The sequence below is a fragment of the Schistocerca nitens genome, chromosome 7, assembly GCF_023898315.1.
Source record: "Schistocerca nitens isolate TAMUIC-IGC-003100 chromosome 7, iqSchNite1.1, whole genome shotgun sequence".
Taxonomy (NCBI): domain Eukaryota; kingdom Metazoa; phylum Arthropoda; class Insecta; order Orthoptera; family Acrididae; genus Schistocerca; species Schistocerca nitens.
In genome coordinates, this window is record NC_064620.1 from 284,505,818 (window position 1) to 284,515,415 (window position 9,598).

A 9,598-nucleotide genomic window follows, 5' to 3' on the forward strand; every position below is an offset into this window, starting at 1 on the left:
ATTCTTATTGCAGAAGCTAACTGGTCTCAACACAATCTGATTCTTGAACAACTGTTACGAACCTTTCGTGCACAAGGAGTCACAGTTCATCTCAGTAAATCGCACTTTGGCAAAACTTCTATAAAATTTCTTGGACATGTAATTTCAGCAGAAGGCATTGCGCCTGACCCGGAAAAACTTCAAGCTTTACGTGACATTACTGTTCCTACGACGAAGAAACAACTACGCAGTTTTTTGGGTTTAATTAACTTTTTTCGTTAATTTATTCATTACTCTGCTTTAGACACCCCTAGATTATGTCAATTGACAGGTAAAAACACTATTTGGTCCTGGGATAGGCAAGCACATTCTGAGTTTGTGATCCTGAAACAAGCTTTGTTGAATGCACCACTTTTATCACATCCAGATCTCACTAGAAATTTTTCCATTGCCACCGACAGTTCTAACACCGCTTTAGGCGTACACATTTTTCAGGAAATTGAAGAAGATGGCACTACAGTAATTAAAAACATCGTCTTTGCGAGTCGCATTCTGTCACCTGCTCAACGCAATTATTCTGTTACAGAACTTGAAACATTATGTGTTGTATGGGCATTTACGAGATTTCGGCATTTTCTTTATGGAAGACACACTACCGTTTACACAGATCATAGAGCTATACAGTTTTTACTTTCCGCAAAATTTACACACGACAGATTAAGCAGATGGAAACTTTATTTACAGGAATTTAATTTTACAGTTGTTCACATTCCCGGTACACAAAATATTGTAGCAGACGCACTTTCTCGTTCTCTCAGCAACAATCAGCAAGACGTAGCAACCAACTTCTGCAAAGCAAATTTCAGCGTCATGTATATTCAACAAGTTGCATTTGAAAATTTCATTTCGTCGTCATTACGAGACATAGCACAAGAGCAGAGTAAAGACAACGTATGGAAAGAAATTAAACACCTTTGGCAAGATAGGAATAATGTTACCATTAGAAACCATTACACTGTACGCAATAATATTCTGTTTCGCCGCTCTCACCCTGACAGCAACAATTGGATATTATGTATTCCTGACGAGCTTGTTAACAAATTAATTTGGTATACTCATTTAAGTTACGCATATTATGGAGCCAGAAAATGTTTTCTAATACTGAGACAGAACTGTTATTTTGCCAACATGGAGAAACGTATTCGACGAGTTTTAACGTCATGTAAAATCTGCCAGAAAGCTAAGTTAGATACGACTTCACATATTCCTCCGTTACATCCCATTGTACCTGTTAAATTGAGACACATGGCTGCTGTGGACAATTTTGGTCCGATTCCCAGAACTAGTAGAGGTTTTTGCTACATCTTTGTCGCTGTTGAACTCACTTCAAAATTTGTTACCTTCACTCCGTTACGCAAAGCTACTGCTAAAACTGTTTCGAAAGCATTTGTAAAACATTTTCTATTTCATGCAGGGCATGTGTTGAAAGTAATTTCCGACAATGGATCACAGTTTCGATCTGCTATATGGACACGTATGTTACGAGCTAGAAACACATCTCCGATCTATATATCCAGATACCATGCTTCTTCGAACCCTTGTGAACGACTAATGAAAGAAATTGGTAAACTATGTAGAATATACTGCCATAAAAAACATATTGATTGGGGCACACACGTACTCTCATTCCAGGATGTAATTAATTCCATACCAAATGAATCTACTATGCTATCTCCGACTGTTATACTGAAAAATGTTGAACCACCTAACAAAATTAAAGAATTAGTAACCTTTCCTACATCTCGTCGACTACGACACCATGAAATAATTGACATTGCGCTGAAGAACATCAAACGTGCCGCAGAGCGCCGGAGAAGACAGCAAAAACAGGTTTGTACACGCCGTGACTTTCACATTGGACAGAAGATATTAGTACGCACACATTATTTATCTAACAGAAGAAAGAGCAGATGTAGTAAATTTGAGCTTCTATACGCAGGTCCATATCGGATTCGCAGCATTCCTCACTCCAATGTAGTACACGTCGAAACTCTGAGAACCAGAAAAAGTAAAGGCAATCACCATATCTCCAATATTAAACCTTTTATTGAATGAATATACTTTATGACTTATCACACTGTAATGTCATTTTCTGATTTTTATATAACCAATGATGCAATTATATTTATGTGACTACTTACTGATTATTATCATATTTTTTCTTGGCAAGTGCCCGGTAAGGTAAGGTTAGCAGGTCGCTTTTCTTGTCGTTACACATCAGACCGTGCACATTTTTCATTTTTCGTGTATATATGATTGTTTTCCTGTTTTGTTTGTATGCACTATGAAATGTTTAAGATGTAACAAACACCAGTTGACTTTGACATTTTGCCTTATGATATATCAACATCGTGACTATTTTACATTTTTTTTTTTGCTACTACATTATGATATTCTGTGTACATTTTTGCACCTGAACACTGTCTATGTTTTTGACATAATATGTTTTCTGTCATGCTATGCTGTATGCACAATTATATCACTAGAAACAAATTTTTATTTAATGGGTATATGATTTAAATGCAAGACATTAATCATTGTTCATCATTTTCAGAAAGCAATAACGTGTAAAAGAAATAAATTAAACAAACCACAGTGAATTACTATGAAATGGGAATTTCACCTTCGGAATGAACGAAAGAAGATGCAATACCTCGTCACGAAGAGTAAATGGATCAGAATTAACAAACATTAACATGAATATACTATACACATCGTATGATAACAGTCTTAACTAATTATTTTTCTTTCAGAATACGAGGCGATTGATGCAGGCTGTCAGGCAGAACTACACATCTTAGTTGTAGTGATGAAATATGCCAGAAATAAGAAACTCTATACTATGAATAGTTGTATGAAGTAAATGGTAATTTGAATAATGAATAATGAAGTGTCTTTTTTTCAGATGATAATGAATGATGATGAATAGTGATGAAGAATATGGTACTATGAATGATGAAGTTTTTCTTTGCAGGTGATGATAGTAATGAAGTTATGCTAATATGAATAATGAAGTTTTTCTTTGCAGGTGATGAATTTTATATGGCCACTTAACGCACCACTTTTAAGTTTTTCTTTGCAGATGAGAATAATGATGAAGTTTATATATTTACTGTTAGTTAAGAAATGCTATGTAGTTATTTAAGTATTTGCTGCAGTTCGTTTTGACAGTATGTCTTATGTCGCGTGGTATAATGACTGAATGTTTTGGAAAGGACAGCTATAGTACATACATGTTGAGTACACGTTTCATTACATGTTAATTCGAAGTTTACTACTTTTCAGCATAATATGCGTTTCTTCTTCCAGCTTAATAGTCCATTTTGTATTTTTTCCAGGAGAAGCTATTCATGAAATTAATTTGCTATAAGCAGTTGGTCATTAAACCTGTTCTAGTACTTGCATTTTTTACCCATTTGTGTGTGTCACTCATGAATGTGATCACATATACTCTACTTGTTTCATAACCTTGCTACAGCTGACTCATGACGAATGACATTACCTATCCTCATTTGCAGCAATAAGTCAAGAGCAAATAGTTATGCCCCAGCAATTAATTATCGATCCCAACGCAATGCATTGCTAGCACAAAAACAAAAAGTATTACCAGTGCCAAATAATGCTACCAGTTTAAGAGAGTTCTGAGTAATACTGAATGATGTTTTCTAATCACAGACCTTGAGTAATAGTTACAGTGTGTTACATTTTAAATATGATGAGTTCTGAGTAATAGTGAATGATATTTTGTAATAATGCATACATGCTATGCCAATAATTTCTGTAAATAATATTTTTGTTATACTCTATAAATGCTATGCTAATAATTAACTCTCATTTTGAATGATGACTTCTGATGGTTTGTAACTGGCCAATGAGTGCCAATAATTATTTTAAATATGTTGTATGTCACTTGAATGATGAAAAATGTTTTGTAATATTCAATACTTGCTATATGTTTAGTAACTGGCCAATGAATGCCACTGTTTCTTATTTTAACTTTGTATTATGTCACTTACATGCTATATATATGAATACTAGTAGCTTGATGCTACACTCATTAGCTCCTGTTTTGAAGGATGACTTCTGATGGTTTGTAACTGGCCAATGAGTGCCAATGATTACTATAACTAGCTGATTTATGTAAATAGTATGCCATTAATTAACTCTTGTTTTGAATGATCACTTTTGAATAATGCATAAAAATGGTTTGTAACTGACCAATGAGTGCCAATGTACACTATAATCAGATGACTTATGAACATTATTCTCTAATACTTCATACATAGTACAGAAATGTTCAGTAACTAGGCGATGAGTGCCACCAATTACTCAAATCAGTTGATAGACTAGTGTAATTCTCAATGATGACTGGCATACGACTGAATGTCCTTCACCTTCTGACCTAATTACCATAAATTACTGCAATATCCGTTTGTCCTGTCTATCCTCATGATCATGGAGCACTATATTTGGGTTTTGCACTAATTCTACGTTGGTGTACCTTGCAAGAACGTGGTGTTGACACGACATGCTGTCCATCACCTTGAACAATGGAGATGTTATTATGGTTCCACTGTTTGGTGTACCTAATTTACTACCAACATGATAACATTGAATATTAATACGATATTTCAGTGTCTTGGCTACACTGATAAATACTTCAGGAAGAGAACTTCAGATTGTCTCACTTGGTGTTGTGCTTCTGTAAAAAGATATGGACTTTCAGTGCAGCTACGTGCAACCTACTGTGCTACAACCATGATGCAATCCTTCCCTTTCCTATCCGAGTTCTGGTAAAATGGTAAAAAAAAAAAAATACTACAGTGCGTGTGCACTTTATGTCATTTGTTAATATGCTTTGTACTGATTGCGTATACATTTTGTAATTGCTTGATATGTTCTGTACTCAGTGCATGTTTACTATATTTCATTTCATGTTCTGCACTTATATATATGTATATATTCTGTGATTGTAAACTTAGTTAATTAAGAAAAATTTGTTGATCATGACAAGTCCAATTGACTCACCATCGCTGCCGAATTTTTGCCCCCCCAGTGGAGGGTTATGTAAGAGGTATGCGCTACCTGCGATATGCAAGGTATAAGAGAATCGCTGACCAGAGAGCAGTGTTGACTGAGTAGGAACTGTGTAGCTGTAGCAGTAAGTTGTTGCTAGTCGCTAGTCTGAGGTTGTCTGCGCTTGTCTGCAGTCTGCTCTGGTCGGGAGTCCGGAGCCTGAGTATTATTGTATAAGGTAAAAAGCAGCCTCGCGCATATCTATTAATGTATCTGAACTGTCATCCAAATGTTTTAAAAATGTCCTAATAACAATTTTTGTAATAAAAAAGTAATTTTTTTTAAAAAAGCATTCATTTCAAAAAATCAGTTGCTTCCTTTCACAAATCATAAATGTATAGGGCCAGCATTGCACGGAGCTGTGCCGGAAAAATGTTAAGTAAGAGCAGATATATTCGCCGTTTTTATTGAGGTAAGAATTTTTGCTTTTTTATTCAGAATCATCTCACAGGGCCATGACGCAGCACTGCTGTCGTCCTAAAATTTACCAGGTTACTGAATTTATTTTTTTTATTATGAGATTTAAGAATTTTTCTGTTTCGTGCTTACATTAAATGAGAAAAGAATTTTGTGGGTACATTAAATGTGAATGCATTTCTGTACGGAGATTATAAATGGGAACCAATTTTGTTCCGAGGTTACACTAAATTAGAATCACATTCATTGTTCATATTTAAATTCATTTAATTATTTCGTGTGGGGAGGTTACAGTTTATTATTTTCCGAAATCATATGCAGGATTGTAAGGCGTACCCAGGGGCAGACAGACTCAGATCACAATATAGTAGTGATGAAGAGTAGGCTGAAGTTTAAGACATTAGTCAGGAAGAATCAATACGCAAAGCAGTGGGATACGGAAGCACTAAGGAATGACGAAATATGGTTGAAGCTCTCTAGGGCTATAGATACAGCAATAAGGAATAGCTCAGTAGACAGTGCAGTTGAAGAGAAATGGACACATCTAAAAAGGGGCAACACAAAATTGGAAAGGAAAATATACTTACAAAGAAGGTAACTGAGAAGAAACCACGGGTAACAGAAGAAATACTTCAATTGATCGATGAAAGGAGGAAGCACAAAAATTTTCAGGGAAACTCAGTAACAGAGATACAAAAGTGGTAGAGGAATGAAATAAATAGGAAGTTAAGGGATGCTAAGAAGAAATTGCTGCAGGAAAAATTTGAAGACATCGAACAAGAAATGAGTGTAGGAAGGACAGACTCGGCATATAGGAAAGTCAAAACAACCTCCGGTGACATTAAAAGCAAGGGTGGTAACACTAAGAGTGCAACGAAAATTCCATTGTTAAATGCAGATGAGAGAGCGGATAGGTAGAAAGAATACATGGAAAGCCTGTATGGGGGGAAGATTTGTCTGATGTGGTAGACGAAGAAACAAGAGTCGATTTAGAAGAGATAGGGGATCCAGTATTAGAATCAGAATTTAAAAGAGGTCTGGAGGACATATTGTCAAATAAGGTAGAAGGGGTAGATAACATACCATCAGAATTACTAAAATCATTTGGGGAAGTGGCAACAAGACGATTATTCACACTGGTGTGTAGAGTGTTTCAGTCTGGCGACATACCATCTGCCTTTCGGTAAAGCATCATCCACACAATTCCGAATACGGCAAGAGCTGACAAGTGCGAGAATTACCGCACATTCAGCTTAACGGCTCATGCATCCAAGTTGCTTACAAGAATAATATACAGAATAAGGGAAAAGAAAAGTGAGGATGCGCTAGATGACGATCAGTTTGGCTCTAGAAAAGGTAAAGGCACTAGAGAGGCAATTCTGACGTTGCAGTTAATAATGGAAGCTAGATTAAATAAAAATCAAGACAAGTTCGCAAGATATTCGAAATTCTGAAAAACGTAGGAGTAAGCTATAGGGAGTTACGGCTCATATACAATATGTACAAGAGCCAAGAGGGAATAATAAGAGTGGACGACCAAGAACGAAGTGCTCGTATTAAAAAAGAGTGCAAGAGATGGATGTAGCGTTTCGCCCCTACTGTTCAATGTGTACATCGAGGAAGCAATGATGGAAATACAAGAAATGTTCAGGAGTGGAACTGAAATACAAGGTGAAAGGATATCAATGACACGATTCACAGATGACATTGCTATCCTAAATGAAAGTGAAGAAGAATTACAATGATATGCTGAACGAAATGAACAGTCTAATGAGAACAGAATATGGATTGGGAGTAAATCGGAGAAAGACGAAGGTTATGAGAAGTAGTGGAAATGAGAACAGCGAAAAACCTACCAGGATTGATGGTCTCGAAATAGATGAAGTTAAGAAATTCTACTACCTAGGAAGTAAAATAACCAGTGACGGACGGAGAAAGAAGGACGTCAAAAGCAGACTAGCAAAGGCAAAAAGGGCATTCCTGGCCAAGAGAAGTCTACCAATATGAAACATCGGCCTTAATCTGAGGAAGAAATTTCATTGTATGATAGTAAAACATGGAATGTGGGAAAACCGGAACGGAAGGTATTCGAAGCATTTGAGATTTGGCGCTACAGGCGAATGTTGGAAATCAGGTGGACTGATAAGGTAGGGAACGAGGAGGTTCTGTGCACAATCGGGGAGGAAAATAATATGTGGAAAATGCTGATAATTAGAAGGGACAGGATGATAAGAGATTTGTTAAGACATGATGGAATGACTTCCACGGTACTAGAGGGAGATGTACAGGGCAAAAGCTGCAGAGGAAGGCAGAGATTGGAATACATCCCGCAAATAACAGAGTTCGTAGGTTGCAAGTGCTACTCTGAGATGAGTAGGCTAGTACAGGAGGTAATTCGTCGCGGGACGCATCAAACCTGTCCGAAGACTGATGAGGGAAAAACAAAAAAAAAAAAAAAATTCTTTCGTTGGGCCAGTAAGCTAATACAGTGATTAAAAAATCTTAGCTTTATCCTCGTGCTTATGGAATGATCAGGTCCTTCTATTCTGTAGGGGTGTTTTTGAAAAAAATTTAAGCAACACTCTTGTTTTAGATTGTTGATTATACTAATATATAATACATTCTGGTGCTTGTAATTTGCATAGGACTCATGTACATTTTATTTTACTTATTTCTATCTCATCTGATACTTTTGTTGTCCTGTCCAAATTTCAATAAATTTGTTTGTAATGTTTCCTGAATATGTGAAAAGCTATTGGAAATGCATGAACAAAGTCAAAATGATGAAAACACGTATTTTTGAGTGATTATTGCATCTGTTAACGATTGTGGCCACGGATACTCAATTTGAAGAGGAGTATTCAGAAGTATGCCACTGGGAAATTTTACATGCGAAATGAATTCTACTCACATTACAACGCTGAAGTACTGGAAATGTGTGATGTGTCTAGAACTGTTCGACTTGGAAGTTTCATTGCAAACCTCAAGTCTCACTTGGATTAAGTCGGAATTTCATGCCAACAAAATAATTTATTTTCTTTCATTACATTTGAACTCACAATGAATCTCAAGATGCTTTATTTACAACTCGATTACGAATACAAGATAAATGTTCAAGTAAACAATGCTTTGATTTGAATGGTGTGCTGTCTCATCATGATTTCGTTCATTGCAATGCTTCATGATGCACCACATTTTTTGCTTTGTTGTCTTACGCGAACATTGAAATCATTCAGATGCCTTACTTTCATCCCGCGAGCCTAACAAACTATCCTAAAAAGAATCAACGAAATATTTCGTTCCTGTCGTCTGTTATGATCGAGAGTTCATACAAAAGTTATGGTTTTTTCAGTTTGGTCGAATTTTCTGAATTTTCTTTGTAGCTGTCCCTAATTTTTTTTTCTGAAAGCTTTTCCAGGACTGTAATGAACAAAAGAAAGAAATTACGCAAAGAATCACGCATATAAATCGTTCGAATCGTGAGTTATGCTCTTGAGTTCACAATAAAAGTCCCATAGAAAAAAGGAATTTAACATTTTTCCGAATTTTATAATTTTCCGGGCAACTTTATCAATTTTATCCCCTAAAAACCGTATTCGTACTATTATCGACTTTTTTTTTAAAAAAATTATCGAGATCGGTCCTGTCATTCTCAACTGATGCATTTACAAACAAACAGCATACATAGGTTAACTTTTCTGATCTTAACTACACACACTGACTCGTTCCATTACCACGCAGATTTACTTCTCAATTTGGTCCTATGTAACAATACGTGTAAAAAATAAATAAAATCTACGTGTCCTTCACAGTGATAATTCAATGTCTGACACTGTTCATGCCCCTTACATACACTACCAGGCCTGGTGTCAAAACTAAATGCGAAAAACACTAATTTACTCTGGTGCCCTTTCTACCTATCATAGGCAGTTTGCACCTCTAACATTTAAAGACTCATTGATTGCGTGTACGTGTACGATATCCGACAAATCGACTGCACTCTTCACTTTTTTTACCAGGCAGTCCATAATGAACGATATATCAGATGGATCAAGTGACGAGTGGT